We start from the raw sequence: 14,829 nt of genomic DNA, 5'->3' as shown, positions 1-14,829 counted from the left end.
ATTGATTTGCCTATTTTCTTATATTTCTGTTCATTTTTGCTCTTAGGTCTATGTAAGTTTAGAATTGTTGTAGTATCTTGCTGATAAATTGAACTTTTTAATCTTTATGTAAGGTAGTCTATCTCTGCTAGTGCTTCTTGTTTTAAAGCAAACTTTGTCTGATGTATTTGCCTAGTATATATTTTTCTTTCCCCTTTTCTCAGTATCTCTGTATCTGAGTTATGTTTTAGTGAATCTTTTAAAATGGGATGTAATGGATTTTTGTTTTATCCTTCCTGACAATCTTTGCCTTCTAAAGACTAGAACATTTACTTTACTTTCATTTATTTTAATTACTTGTAATTTGGACTGCATTCTACCACTTTATTTTGGACTTTCTATTTAGCTCAACTGTCTTATTTTTTCTTTCTTCCCTTCTTTTGATTTACAGATGACTGTTTTACTCATCAGTTTTCTCCTTCACTGTATAATTTCAATTTCTCTTATTGTTTGTGTTTGTCTTATATGTAGGCTTAATTTATCAAGGTCCAGAATTAGTCAGTACTCTGTCCACATTCCAGAGAATGCAGGAATCTCACAGTGTTCACCTCTGATGATTCTCTCCTGACTTGAATGGCATTTTCATTCTCAACTGTTGTATTTTTAATATCGTGCAGCCTTCTCTAACATTTTATACATTGGTGCCTGTTTAGATTTACTCATATCTCACAACATTCATTACTGTTTGTTGCCACTTGTACCACAGGTAATGCTTCTTCTAAAATGCATCGTGGTGAGAATGTGGTTAAAAAACTATTTTTAACTGAAACCTTCTACCTTCTTTTTTTCAAAACCTGTATTTTATTTTTAATTTTTAATAAGTAAAATATATTTTACTTATTAAGTCATTCTGAAATTGTTTTACCCAAGACTTCTTTCCAAAATTAAATTTTCATAGAAAAATACTGGCATGTGGCATAGAAAAAGCTTGGACTACAAGTTTAGGAGTAGTGATGAGTCTTTGTTCAACATATATATAATATTATCATAATGAAAATGGTTATGATAAGAATAGTTCAAGTACCCAGTAAAAAATTGATGCTGAAAAACCAAGAAAACTTTTAAATTGTGTCCTGGAAATCTAAGGTATTGACTTATTTGTTGTATCTTTGCCAGTACAGTTTTTTTTATTTTGGTGATTAATGTCAGTGGCTCGTTTCTTTTGCCGTGGTTGTTTAAATTAGGCCTGCTAACCTACCCAAATCTGCTGGTGTTTCTATTTGTGACCCACCAGAAATTATCTCAGATTTTCAGCAGCATTTAAAAAATATTCCTTGTTGACATAGCTAGAAAATAGCTAGAAAATATTCATGAGTTTTAAATTTAGCATGACACCTTGTATCTTCTCACAGCCACATAAAGACTTAAATGGTAATTGCCTGTGTATCCCACATTAGAGTTTAGTAGAGAGTTTGAAAATCTAGTAATAGAGAAACTAATACTAACTCCTGCTCCTCTGGGTTGAAGTTCTGGGTGGAAGATTATTTTCTTAGAGTATGGAAGAGATTGTATTCTTCCGTCTTTGGCTTCCATTGCTGTTGAGAAGCCATCTTTCAATTTAAATAATACTCAGTTCAAGGAATTTCTTTTAAAATTCTGGTTACTTTTAAGATCTGTATGTCTTTGTTGTTTTACAGTTTTACTATGGTGCATTTAAGTGTAGATTTCTTGTATTTATCTTGCTTGGGATTGTTCTTGGTATCTTGTTTAACATCAAGTATATTGAGATATAATTTACATAGTATAAAATTCACCCTTTTAAGGATATAGTTTTATGAGTTTCGACAAATATATGCAGATATTAGCTGTCAACACAGTCATATTATATATAGAATATTTTCACCAGCTCAAAGTTCCCTCCTGACCCTTCCCCTGAAGCCCCTGACAATCGCTGATCTATTTAACTGCAGCTCTGCCTTTCTCAGAATGTGGAATCATACGGTATGTGACGTTCTGATTCTGCTTTATCCCTTGCCCATGATACTTTTGAGATGCATTCATACTGTTGCTGAGTAATTTTTGATAAATATGCCACAATTTATACATCCATTCACCTATTGATAGAAAGTTGGAGATTTACAGTTTTAGAGATTATGAATAAATCTGCTATAAACTTTCTTGTACCGGTCTTTATGTGGATGTATGTTTTCATTTTTCATAGGTAAATACATAGGAGTGGGCTTTTCTAGATCATATGGTAAGTCTGTGTTTAATTTTGTAAGAAACTCCCAACGAATGCATTGTCCCAAGTTGCTGCACCAGTCAGTGTACATTCCCACAAGCAGTGCATGAGAGTTCCTGTTGCTTGTGAAATAAATGGTCAGCATTCGGTGTTGTCAGCTTTTAAAATTTTCTCCTTTCTAGTGGGCATGTAGTGGTATCACATTATAGTTTTAATTTGCATTTTCCTGGTGACGTGTGATACGGAACCTTCCTCCCATGCTTGTTTGCCATCTGTATGTCTTCTGTGGTGAAGTGTCTGTTCATACATTTTGCCCGTTAAAATTAAAACATTGTGTACTGTTTGTTTTCTTATTGTTGATTTGTGAGGGTTTATTATATACTATGAATACCAGCCATTTATCAGATATGTATTTTCCAAATGTTTGATCCTAAAGTGTGCCCTGAATTTTTACTTTCTTGATGTCTTTAAAGAAACAGAAGTGTTTAATCTTAGTAAAGTACAATTTGTCAATTTTTGTCTTTTATGGTTTGTATTCCCTGTGTCCTAAGAATTCTGCACATTCCCAAGGTCATAAAGATTATCTCCTGTTTTCTCCTAGGAATTATATAGTTTTAGGTCTTTTAATTAGGTCTCTGATCTGTTCTCCACCCCCCCATCATTTTGAGCCAGTTTAAAAATATATAGTGCAAGATTAGAGTTGAGGTTCATTTTCCCCCAGGGATGTACATTTCTTTGAGCACTGTTTGTTCAGAAATCTGTTATTTTCTTCGTTGGTCATCTTTGCTCTTTCACCAGGCAGCCATCTGTGCTGGCATCTGTCCGGACTCTGTATTCCAGTCCACTGCACTCCATTCCTGTCTTCTCACCGGCACCAAAGTGTTCTGTTTACTATAGTTTTATACTAAGTTTTTAAATCAGGTACAATGAGTCCTCTAATGTAGGTCTTTTTCAAAATTGTTTTTCCTATAAAGTCCTTTGCTTTGATTCTAAAATATAAATTTTAGAATCAGCTGTCAATTTCTACAAAAAAAGACCCCTGAGATTTTGATTGAGATAGTGTTGGGTCCGCAGAACAATTTGGGGAGAATTTGCATGTTTGTAAAACTTTTATTTCCATGTTATCTTGTTTGTATTAAGATATAATTCACACACCATAGACTTCAGTGGTTTTTAGGACATTCACTAGTGTGTGCAGCTATTATCACCATCACCACCGGTAAAACAACCCCGGGAGTAGTCACTCCCGCTCCTTCCTCCTTTCTGTTCCTATGGATTTGCCTGCTCTGAAGTTTTGTATTCATGGAATCATACAACATGTGGCTTTTGGTGTCTGGTTTCTTTCACTCAGCATATTTTCAAAGTTTATCCATGTTGTGGTATGTGTTAGTACTTTATTCCTTTTTATGGCTGAATAATATTCCATTGTATGGATGGACCACATTTGGTTTATCCATTATAGTTGATGGGTATGTAGTTTTTTTACACTTTTTGGCCATTATGAATAATGCTTCTACAAACATTCCTGTACAAGTTTTTTATATGGACATATATTTTAACTTAGCTTGAGTTTATATGTAGAAGTAGAATTGTAGTGTCATATCTTAACTCTGTGTTTACCTTTTTGAGAAGATGCCAAGTGGCTTTTCACAGATGCTGTCCCGTTTGACATTCCCACCCACCTGTGTGAGTGTTCCAGTTTCCACACATCCTTGTCAATACCCATCTTCTATTTCTTTATGAAGTAGTATCGTGCTGTGGTATTGATTAGCATTCCCCAGGTAACTAGTGATGTGGAACATCTTTTCTTGTGCTTATTGACCATTTGTATATCTTCTTTGGAAAAATGTCTATTCACATTTTTTGCCCACTTTTAAATTGTTTGTTCTTTTTATTGTTGAGTTGTAGGTTTTTAAAAAATATATATTCTGGATACTAGACATTTTTCAGGGATAAGATGGCTATCAGTTTTCTTTCATTTAGTAGGTTGTCTTTTCATTTTCTTGGTAGTACCTTTTGGCAAACAAAAGTTTTTAATTTCAGTGAAGTTCACTTTACCTATTTTTTCTTTGGTTGTGTGCAGTTAAGGTCATAGCTAAGAAACTGCTGGCTAATCCGAGGTTATGGAGATATACACTGGTGTTTTCTTCTAAGAGATTTGTAGTCTTAGCTCTTACATTTAGGTCTTTGGCCCATTTTCAATTAATTTTTGTCTGTGGTGTGAAGTAGGGGTCCAGAGTCATTATTTTGCATGGGGATGTTCAGTTATTACAACACTTTATATTTTAAAAGATGATTATTTTCCTATGGAATGGTCTTAATATTCTAGTCAGAAATCATTTAACCATAGATGGAAGGGTTTATTTCTGGATTCTCAATTCTAACCCATTGGTCTATGTATATTCTTTTTTTTTAAAGACAGAGTCTCGCTCTGTAGCTCAAGCTGGGGTACAGTGGCATGATCTCGGCTCTCTGCAACCTCCACCTCCAGGACTCAACTGATTCTTGTGCCTCTCAGTCTCCCAAGTAGCTGGGATTACAGGCGTGCACCACCATGCCTGACTAATTTTTTGTAGTTTAGTAGAGACGGGGTTTCACCATGTTGCCCAGGGTGGTCTCGAACTCCTGAGCTCAGGCAATCTGCCCGCCTCGGCCTCTCAAAGTGGCATGAGCCACCGTGTCTGACCAGTCTATGTATATTCTTAAGTCAGTACTACCTTTTGGATCCTGGAGATTTATAGGTTTTGAAATTGACAAGGGTGAGTCCTCTAACTTAGTTCTTCTTTTCCGAAATTTTGACTTTTTTTTTTGTCATTGTTGCATTCCATGTGAATTTTAGGATCAGCTTGCCATTTCAATAAATAATGGCAGATCTGACAGTGATTGCCTTGAATCTGTAGATACATTTGTAGAGTATTGTCATGACAACAATATGAAGTCTTTCAGTCAGGCACATGAGATGGCTTTATGTTTATTTAGCCCTTCTGTGATTTCTTTCAACATGTTTTATAGTTTTCACAGTGTAAGTCTTGCATTTTTGTTAAACTTATTTCTAAGTATTTTGTGCTTTTTCATGCTATTATAAATGTAATTGTTTTCTTAATTTTATTTTGGGTTTTACTTGGCTAATAATATATATAATAAATACAACTGATTTTTATTTATTGACCTGGTATCTTGCAATCTTGCTAAACTTGTTTTGTAGCTCTAATTATTTTTTTACAGATTCTAACCCATAGGCTCTTTATTTCTTTTACTTCTCGTGCAGTACTTACTGGGATCCCCGGTGGGATGTTGATTGGAGATGGTGAAAATGGACACCTTTGTCTTGTTTCTGCTCTTGGGGGAAGCATCTGGTTTCTCACCTTAAGTATGATGATAGCTTTTTATCAGGTTAAGGAATTTGCTGAAAAATTTTATCATGAATGCTAGTTGAATTTTGTCACATATTTTTTCTACATCAATTAAAATAATGTATTTTTTTCATTTGTAATCTATATAATGGCAAATTACTTTGAGTTTTGATTGTTGAGTGAAGGTTTCCAAGTTAAATCCTACTTAGTTATGATGTGTTACAGTAAAGGGATTTTGTTAAGAATTTGTGCATCTATATTCATGGGGGATTTGGGTTTGTCATTTTCTTTCCTTGAAGTGGCTTTGTGTAGTTTTGCTGTTAAGATAAATTTGACCTCATAAAATGAGTTGGGAAGGATTTCCTCCTTTTCTGTTTTCAGGAGTTTGTGTGAAATCATGTTTTATCTTTCTTAATTGTTTATAATTTGTCATTAAAGTAATTTGGGCCTGGAGTTTTTTTTGTTGTTGTTGTTGGAGAGTTTTTCAACTGCGAATTCCGTTTCTTTAATTGTTATAAGATTTTTTTTCTGTGTGGATCTGAGTTTTTGTTTGATATCATCTGGAACAGCTTCCACTAACATTCCATGTTTTTTGTCTTGTCAAATATCACCTCCACCGCATTATTTTTCTCTTCTTTGAAAACCTCTGTTATATTATGTCAGACCTTCTTACTCTGTACTTCTTGTCATTTCTTTTCATATTCACCTTCCTTCTGTGGTTTTTGCTGTAATCCACAGTAGACAGACAGAACACAGCTCAAAGGGACAAAGAGATATAAACTATGCAAAAGAAGATTTCAGACATGGAGAGACGTGGACAAGTTATAACATATAATTCACTGGTTTTCCAGAAGGAGGAGGGGGACAATGGAGTAAAAGTAACATTTGGAATAATGGCTAACAGTTTTCTAGGGTGGGTGAAAGCCACCAATCTACAGTTTCAAAAACTCTAACAAATACCAACCTGGTGAAATGAAGTCTATATTTAGACATATCATGGTGAAACTCTGGAACACTAAAGACAAGTACAAGCTCTTAACAGAGAGAAAAGACATTGCCTTCAAAGAAGCACCATTAAGGCTGACATGGCTTCTTACTGGCACCAGTGGAAAGGAGAAGATAGCTGGATAATATCTAACATGCGGAGAGAAAAGAATGACATTCTATTAGGTTGGTGCAAACGTAATTGCAGTTTTTGCCATTAACCTGCAATTACTTTTGCACTAACTGATATACTTAATATATCTTTAAGGAATGATAGAAAAATAAACACATTTTTATACAAACACAAGTGGAGATAATTTGATACCTATAGGACTTTATTAAAAGCATTTCTATTTGTCTAGAGACAGGGTCTCACCACGTTGCCCAGGCTGGAGTGCAGTGGCTACTAACAGGCATGATCACAGTGCACCACAGCCTCGAACTCTTGGGCTCAGTCCACTCTCCTGCGTCAGCCTCCTGAGTACCTGGACTACAGGCATGCACCACTATGCCTGGCTACTAAAAGCATTTCTAAAGGACCTATTTCAGGAAGAGAGAAGGTTGTCTTCTATGGAAGGTCTGAGCTCTAAGAAGGCATTATAAACAAAGTTGTATGCTTGTGAGTGAATTGAACAGGCTTGAGGCAGATGTCTCCTGGACTAAACCACAAATGGTGGAACTAACATAATTGACACCAAGGTCATGTCAGCGGGAAGGGAATGGAATTAAAGAGTTTTAAGGTCCTGGGATTGTGTGGGTGGAGTGTGGGGACATTAGGCTTTGATAAGTTATATAATTAAGTCTAGAGTAAAAAGTAAAAAGAAAAAAATGTATAATGGGGAGAAAAATCCAAAAGAAGGCAAGAGAGGATACTTGAACACCGAAAGATAAGAAAAGTAGAAAACACAACATAAAATAGTAAATAAATCCAGATATATTGGAAATGTCTAAAATATTGATGGGCTAGATGATTTAAAAGTTCCATTGAGGCTGAGTGCGGTGGCTCATGCCTGTAATCCCAGCACTTTGGGAGGCCAAGGAGGGGGCGGATCACTGGAGGTCAGGAGTTTGAGACCAGCCTGGCCAACATGGTGAAACCCTGTCTCTACTGAAAATATAAAAATTCACCTGACGTGCTGGTGGGTGCCTGTAATCCCAGTTATTCGGGAGGCTGAGGCAGGAGAATCGCTTGAACCTGGGAGGCAGAGGTTTCAGTGAGCTGAGATCACGCCATTGCATTCCAGAGAGCGAGACTCCATCTCAAAAAAAAAAAAAAAGTTCAGTGGAAAGAGCTGCCCCTCAGAATTCCACTGTCTTTTAGCACACAATGTTGCCACGTTGAGCCTTTCAGGGCTCTCTCCTCAGCCCTGGATTTTCTGAACTAAAGCAGGACATTGTTCCTTGGATCCTTACACTCTGAAGACTTATTTCTTTAGCTCGGGGAATTTTGTTCTATTGCTTTTTTGAGTGCTGTTTTCTTTCTTTCCGCTCCATGGTCGTTGCTTCTCCTGTTTGGATCTTTGTTACCTTCTCTTTTTCCCGCCACCCGCATTCTGGAGACGGCCTTGGCTTCATCTTCTCACTGTCTGCTCGCAAGCTGTGGCTGTTCTTCTCTTAGATTCTTCTCTTAGGTTCACATATTGGGTTTCTATTTTGACAGCATTTTTCCTTCTCAGGGTGGCTGCTTGCCTCTCTTGCCTGGACAGAGCATGTGATGGTCACCCTGGATGTGTAAACTAGCGCTTGCCGCCTGCTTTGTGTCCCTCTTTCAGATGACTGTCCCTCCTTTCAGTCTGGCATCTCTCTTTCATCACATTGGCTTTCCTCAAGTAGTGTTTCTTTGTTAGTGAGGTTTGTGTTGCCAGAATGCCTCTTGGCCTTTCTGTGGGTGTGGTTGGTCTCTGGTGAGGACAGTAGGTGAGCCGTGGGATGCTGGTCCTGTGGCCGTGGGTGTCCTGGGCCTTGAGGGTGCAGTGACTGCCTGAGGCGCTGGCCCTCCCTTCTCCTCTCTGCCAGCCTTGACCTGGAGCAGACACCACCACTGCCACCACAACCAGGGAGGATGTCGGAAGGCCCAGCTGCCCCAGTGGAGCTCCCGTTGTCCTGACAGCATCTTGTAACTAGTCTCTCTCTGTGCGACTCTTCTGTGGAACGCATGGTCATTCCTGACGCAGGCTCATGCATTGTGCATTCGGTTTTCTTTGCAATTGTTTCTCCATCGATTTTATCTGCCCCCTTTCTTTATTTTCTATTGCTGTGTAACCAACACAAAACTGAGTGGGTTAAAACAACAAATTATGAATTATCTAAGAGATTTTATGAGTCCGGAATTCAGGGGTAGCTTTCATGGGTGGGTCTGGCTTGGGGTCTCTCTTGAGGCTGCACACCAGCTGGACAGCCCACTTCCAGGGCACTCTCGCAGGGCAAGGGCAGGAGGACTCAGCCCAGCACCTTGCGGCCTCCCCACAGGGCTGCGTGCATGTGTGTGGCATTGCCATTTGCTTTTCCTGAACAGGCGATTGTGGGGGAGAGAGAGAGAGAGAGAGAGAAAGCAAGGAGGGGTCACGGGGCCTGCATGTCCTAGTCTCAGGTGTCACACCCTGTCCCTTCTGCCACACTGTGTTCTTTCCATGTGCGTTACCAAGTCAGTCCACTGTTAAGGGAGGGAATTGTGCTCCACCTTTTTTCTCTTCTCTTCTCTTTTCTTTTCTTTTCTTTCTCTTTGTTTTTTTCTGAGACAGAGTCTCACTCTGTCACCCAGGCTGGAGTACAGTGGCGTGATCTTGGCTCAGCCTTGCAACTTCTGCCTCTCGGGTTTAGGGTATTCTCCTGCCTCAGCCTCTTGAGTAGCTGGGATTACAGGCGCCCACCACCACACCTGGCTTTTTTGTATTTTATTATTTTTAGTTGAGGCAGGGTTTTGCAGTGTTGGCCAGGCTGGTCTTGAACTCTTGACCTCAAGTGATCCGCCTGCCTCAGCCTCCCAAAGTGCCAGGATTACAGGCATGAGCCACCACGCCCGGCCTGTGCTCTGCATTTTTAAGAGAGATGTATCCAACAATTTGTGGGCATTTTCTCAAACCACCTCACTGTCATTGAGGACTTCCCCGATTTTCCACATTTGCCTTGTAGGTAAGGCCAGCGGCAAACCTTCCAGGGGGTCATATGAGCCCTGGCTTTTCTGTCTCATCACTTTAGTGGTTACTTTCATTGCCTTTTCTTTTACAATAGGTTTTCTTTAGGTAATTTAGCTTAAAGAGACACTATGTATCTACATCTTCTTGCTGCTTGCTTAGGATTGAGGTTGACACATACCTCTTAGAAGGCTGGACGTTTGGTCACTGGAGCAGCAGTGCTCAGTAACTCTCCAGAGGTGCCCCCTCTGGCTTTCCGCTCAGTCAGCTGAGCCACACAAGCAGCAGTGGCACTGCCCTTACATGGGGCATGCTTTGCAGGGCTGAGGTTTCGCAGTTCCCACCATTGAGGGCTGTAACATTTCTCTATTTCTGGCTTAGAAGATGTGTAGGATGATAATTATTTATTCAGCATTCATTCCACTCACGCTGTGCTCTGACCACACACCAGGCGCTGCGTGCGGTGCTGGCACAGTCTCAGGATGTGGCTTCTCAGCTGTGGGGCTCAGGGTGCAGTGGAGAAGGCGCGAAGGGGCTGCCTGTGGATGGATGTGTTTCCTTTGCCGTTCATTGTTGCTCCTCTCCCTCTCTTCTCCTAAACTTGCGGTAGAGGAGCATCCTCAGGAGAAACAGGAAGAGGCAAAGTTCACTGCAAAGATTTTTTTGGGTTGAACACCTGGAGGATAATAACAGCAGAGGGCACCCCCAGACGAGATGCGGCCATGGTCGAGCATCGGGATCGTCTGCCTGAGCCCATCAGTGTGGTCCCGGAGCAGGGAGGTGGCAGAGCCAGGGCCGCGACCTCCCTGCGGGTCTCCTGTGCTGCTCGCTGGCGGTTGGTTTCATCAGCGCCCTGGCGAGTGTCGCTGGTTGCACGTGGGCAGTGTCCACACAGAGCGAATTCTCAGGCAGGCCTCCTTCCTCTCTCTCCCCAGAGGCTGCTTCATGGCACTCCCTCTATTTGCCTTTGCCCGTGGGAACCTCTAGGTTGATCACTGGATCATTTAATCTGCTTTTAGTTAGCCTTGATTTTTGTCTGCATTAAACAATTAATTGAGCTTCTACTAATACAATGTTTTGAATGTCATACATGGCTTTTCCTGTTGAAACATCTGCAGAAAAAAAAATAGCTTTATTATTTGTGAGTGACGCTCTCTAGCTCCTCCCTTTTGTTCTTAGTGAGATAATTGCTTTTGTAATACAAAGTTTCTGTTTCTTTTTTTTCTTTACTTTTTTTTTTTTTTTTGAGACAAAGTTTTGCTCTTGTTGCCCAGGCTGGAGTGCAATGGCACGATCTCGGCTCACTGCAACCTCCGCCTCCCAGGTTCAGGCGATTCTCCTGCCTCAGCCTCCCAAGTAGTTGGGATTACAGGCATGTGCTACCACGCCTGGCTAATTTTGTATTTTTAGTAGAGATGGCATTTCTCCTTGTTGGCCAGGCTGGTCTGGAACTCCGACCTCAGGCGATCCACCCGCCTCACCCTCCCAAAGTGCTGGGATGACAGGCGTGAGCCACCGTGACTGGCCAGTAATACAGAGTTTCTTGAATACAACAATTGTGCTAGAGCAAAACAAGCTGGCTGTGTATTAGTTAACCACTGAGTGAGCGGTGCTGCATGTTCTGACCCTATTTCTGACCACTTCCGTTAACCCTGCTGCCCACCGTGAAGCCTCTCTCAGAACCTCAGCTGCAGGCTGAAGGCAGAGAAACTTTCGCTGCAGTTTTCCAGAAGGTGGGCAGGCAGATGGGCTTAGGAGTACACCTGGGGTACATGGAGTCAGCCAACTCAAGAGTGTTTTCATGCTTTTAATTTAAAACAAATCATAGAATGTAAAAAATAGCTTTATAATGTTAGTTTTCCATTTACCACATTCTGGCAAGGGAAAGAGTGGTGCCATCATCTGTGTGTTTGCTAAGTGATAATTACAAGTGTGGAGACAGATGTGCGCTTCCTGGGAACGGGCAGGGGCTATGCTGGAGATGCTCCTGGAAGGGAGGAGGTCTGGGAGTTTGGCTGCAGAGCCTTGGAGCTGGACAGGAAGGATCAGTGGTTGAGGCCCAGGGTGTGCCGTGGGGCCTGGGCCATCCTGTGGTGAGATGTGGACTTGCTGCTGTCCATGTGTACAGCCCATAGAATGGACACCTGGTGTGTGTGCAGAGGGCATGAGTGTGCCTGACAGCACGGTGTGGGGTCACAGTGCAGCTACTGAGTTGGGGATGGTGCCCTTTAGGGGAAGGTGGGGGTAGACAGAGAGGCATGAGCAGATGTCCCTGTGGACTTGGGTGACTGGGCACCAGGGTGACCCTCCATGGGTGCCAGGATGTCTGTGGTGAGAGGAGAGGGTGGCCAGGCTGGGGCCTGGGAAACCCTTCCCAGAGCGCCATCTGCATCATCAGGTTGGGGTGGGCATTGGCCAGATGAAAACAGGTGAGGTAATCAGATTTTTTGTTTCATAAAAATTATGGTCCTGAAGTGAAGTTGGTAGAAACAACAAGTTAAATAGGAGGACAGCTCAAATAAAGAAAACCCCTCAGTCAAACCAAGTCAGCAGCTACAGTGAGGAGCTGCAAATGTGCTCTCCCAGCGGGCTGGGCCTGCCAGCCCCCAGGGTGCACGCTGCCCCTCCCGGTGGGGCTCCTAGGACTGGTGAGGGCACTGAGGACAGTGCCATTCTGGTCCTGGGGGGTTTGCCAGCGCGACTCTTCCGTTGCCTGCCTTCCTGAGGGGTCAGGGTCTTGTCTCCTGGCTCCTGCCTCCTGGCCGGTCCCTAGGAGGCCCCTCATGTCCAGATATCGGCTTCAGTTTAGGGCTGTGGGGACTTCCATGGGGACAGCTGTTCACTGGAGTAACTGCGGATGGTGCTGATAATAAAATACAGAAATAATTCCTCCTGAACAAGCACTGGCGACGCGCTTCCTTCACGTTCTGAGATCGGGGAAGGCTCAGATTTTGTTCAGTCTCATAATTGTGCTGAACAATAGCGTACTCAGTGGATGCCTTCAGAAGTCTCCCGGAGCCTGGAAGGATGAATGCAGTAACGTTAATGGTCAGTGATGTTGGATGTGGGCTACTGTGCCTTTTAAATGTGGAAATGTTGGCACATTTAAAGCAGCGTTTTTTTCCCATGGTCTTGTCTGCTGTGAGACTGATGTGGGTCCATACAGTATTGTCATCCACGGCTTCACAGTCCCAGGCTGAGGGTGTGGGGAGCAGCGGCGTCGACCAGCAGTCCTTCATGAGGCACCTGCCCTGCAGATGGGCCGCTGGAGTGGCTGGCCACGCCTTTGATGTGTTGCTGTGCCTCACGTGACTTTCTCCTCCTCAGATGCCACCAGCTATGGATCGGATTGTGCCCCCAAGTTCATGTGTTGAAGCCCAAACCCCTAGTGTGACTGCCTTTGGAGATGGGGCCCTTGGGAGGTGATTAAGGTTACTGAGGTCATAAGGGCAGGCCCGAATTTGACAGGACTGTGGCCTTGTAAGAGGAGGAAGGGATGCCAGAGCTGTCTCTCTCTGCACCCATGTGAGGACAGAGCAGGGAGGCAGCCATCTGCAAAAACGAGGAAGAGCGCCGGCACCAGATTCCAACCCAGCCAGCACCCTGATCTCGATCTCCAGCTTCTGTGTAAGCCCCCAGTCTGTGTGGTTCTGTTATGGCAGCTGAGCAGACAAAAGCACTGTGTTTTCCATCATGGTTACACTTTTGGGAAAGCAGCCTGCAGCTGGCCTGTGTGAGCACAGGCCCCAGCAGATGCCCACAGATGTCCCTGTCACCTGTCACTCAGTGGTCATTGAAAAGGCTGGAGGGAAGAGGCAGATTTCCTCTCAACAGGAAGGGTGTGTGGCTGCCAGGACTCTGCCTATCCTGAGAGTCTCCTTTCCACCTTAGGGCTTCATAGCCAGTTAACTTGTGGATTATTTAGAGCTTTTTCTTTCTTTCTTTAAAAAAAGAAAAAAACAAATGAGAAAGCCAACACAACAACAAGAAGAAGAGTGGTATCATTACTGTGTCAGACACTGACTAGAAACATGTCCACTTGCACACACACAGTCACTCACTAACACAGTACTCAGTTTTGATCCTGACAGCAGCTCTGTGAGGGGTCACTCCCCTCCCCCCTTTTAATTGAGGCATAATTCACGTAACATAAACTCTGCCATTTTCAAGTGTATAACTCAGTGGCATTGAGCGCAGTCTTCATGCTGTGCAGCCACCACGTCTGCCTACTTCCAGAGCATTGTCATCCTCCCAAAGTAAAGCCCTGTGCCTGTTAAGTCCCTCACAATCCCCCCTTTCCCCAGCCCCAGGCAGCTACCAGTCTAATTTCTGGGTACGGATTTGCCCATACTGGGTGTTTACTATAAATGGAACCACACAGTGTCTGGCTTCTTTCACTTGCATCCTGTTTTTGAGGTTGATCTACGTCGTCGTAGCATGTGTCAGAATTTCATTCCTTTTTATGGCTGAATAATGTTCCATTGTATGAATATACCACATCCACTTATTGGTTAGTGACTGTTTTTTTCCTGCCTTTCGGCTGTTGTGAATAGTGCCACCACGAACGTTCTTGTACAAGTTTTTGTTTGACACCTGTTTTCAATTCCTTAGGATTGGACCTGGGGGACATGTAGAAACTCTGTGTTTAACTGATTGAGGAACCACCAGACTGTTTTCCACAGCAGCTGCACTGCACTGTTTTGCCTTCTCGAGGTAGCACTTTTTTATCCCCATTTTAAGAAGTGGGGCATGGAGAGGTAAAAGGACTTGCTCAGGACAGAACAACCGTTTGTGGTGAGGCAGCTCTGTGCTGGCCAGTCGGGAGGCCATGGCAGGGCCCCTGCTCCTGCTCCGGTGCTCATGTCAGTCCCCAGGCCCCTGCAGGTGGTGCCCTAGAGGGCACTGACAGGCTCTCAGAGAGGAGGGGGCCTGTGCTGGGCCCTGAGCAGGCAGAGAGAGGGCTGTCAGAGGGGCAGGCAGTGTGAGCAAGGGCGCAGATCCTGCTGGTGTTTAGTGAGCTCTAGCAGGTTTGCTTTTTGCTTGATTGTTTGAGAAGGATGCCTATAGTTTTAGGACCAGTGCCGCTACCCACGTTGGCCAAAGGCCATGGTGCCAGTGTCCTTGCTGCCGCAATGCA

General features: G+C 42.9%; 1 protein-coding gene across 5 annotated transcripts in view; it reads left to right on the top strand.

Annotated features, from left to right (window-relative positions):
* PCBP3 (poly(rC) binding protein 3) overlaps positions 1-14,829 on the top strand; it is a 279,224-nt gene that overhangs the window by 109,881 nt on the left and 154,514 nt on the right. For 4 of the 5 annotated variants that reach the window (XM_025378988.1, XM_025378992.1, XM_025378989.1 and 1 more), the window contains one exon: positions 2,201-2,236. The exons of the other annotated variant lie outside the window; for it this stretch is intronic. The gene's annotated coding sequence lies outside the window, so the exon portion shown is untranslated. The remainder of the gene's footprint in view (positions 1-2,200; positions 2,237-14,829) is intronic. 5 annotated transcript variants of the gene reach the window in all.

Source organism: Theropithecus gelada, chromosome 3 (assembly GCF_003255815.1).
Source record: "Theropithecus gelada isolate Dixy chromosome 3, Tgel_1.0, whole genome shotgun sequence".
NCBI classification, from domain to species: domain Eukaryota; kingdom Metazoa; phylum Chordata; class Mammalia; order Primates; family Cercopithecidae; genus Theropithecus; species Theropithecus gelada.
The sequence above is the reverse complement of the archived record's forward strand: the minus strand, read 5'-3'. Positions and strand labels throughout refer to the sequence as shown.